Here is a 602-nt window from a genome sequence, read left to right as displayed (position 1 = left end):
GGGGAGGAGAGCGGCAGCGCCGAGACCGCCAGAGACAGCGCCGCCAGCGGCGGGGAGGAGAGCGGCAGCGCCCGGGGGCTCCTGGGACAGCGCCGCCGGCGGAGAGGAGGAGAACAGCAGTGTCGTGACCTCCTGGGACAGCGCCGCCGGCGGAGAGGAGGAGAACAGTAGCGTTGTGACCGCCAGGGACAGCGCGGCCTGCGGCGGGGAGGAGAGTGGCACCGCGGAGACCTCCAGAGACAGCGCCGCCCGCGGCGGGGAGGAGAGCAGCAGCGCAGAGACCTCCAGAGACAGCGGCGGGGAGAGCGGCAGCGCCCGGGACCTCCAGATACAGCGTCGCCAGCGGAGAGGAGGAGAGCGGCAGCGTTGTGACCTCCAGGTACAGCGCCGACAGCGGCGGGGAGAGCGGCGGCGCCGAGACCGCCAGAGACAGCGCCACCCGCGGCGGGGATGAGGGTGGCGGCGACGAGACCTCCAGAGACAGCGCTGCAGGCGGGGAGGATGAGAACGGCAGCGTCATGACTTCCAGAAACAGCGCCGCCCCCGGTGGGGAGGAGAGCAGCAGGGCCGAGACCTCCAGAGATAGCGCCACCGGCGGCGGG

The sequence above is a fragment of the Somniosus microcephalus genome, chromosome 2 (genome assembly GCF_052327205.1).
Source record: "Somniosus microcephalus isolate GS21.2 chromosome 2, FLI_Smic_1.0, whole genome shotgun sequence".
NCBI lineage: Eukaryota > Metazoa > Chordata > Chondrichthyes > Squaliformes > Somniosidae > Somniosus > Somniosus microcephalus.
Note: the sequence above shows the minus strand (reverse complement) of the source record.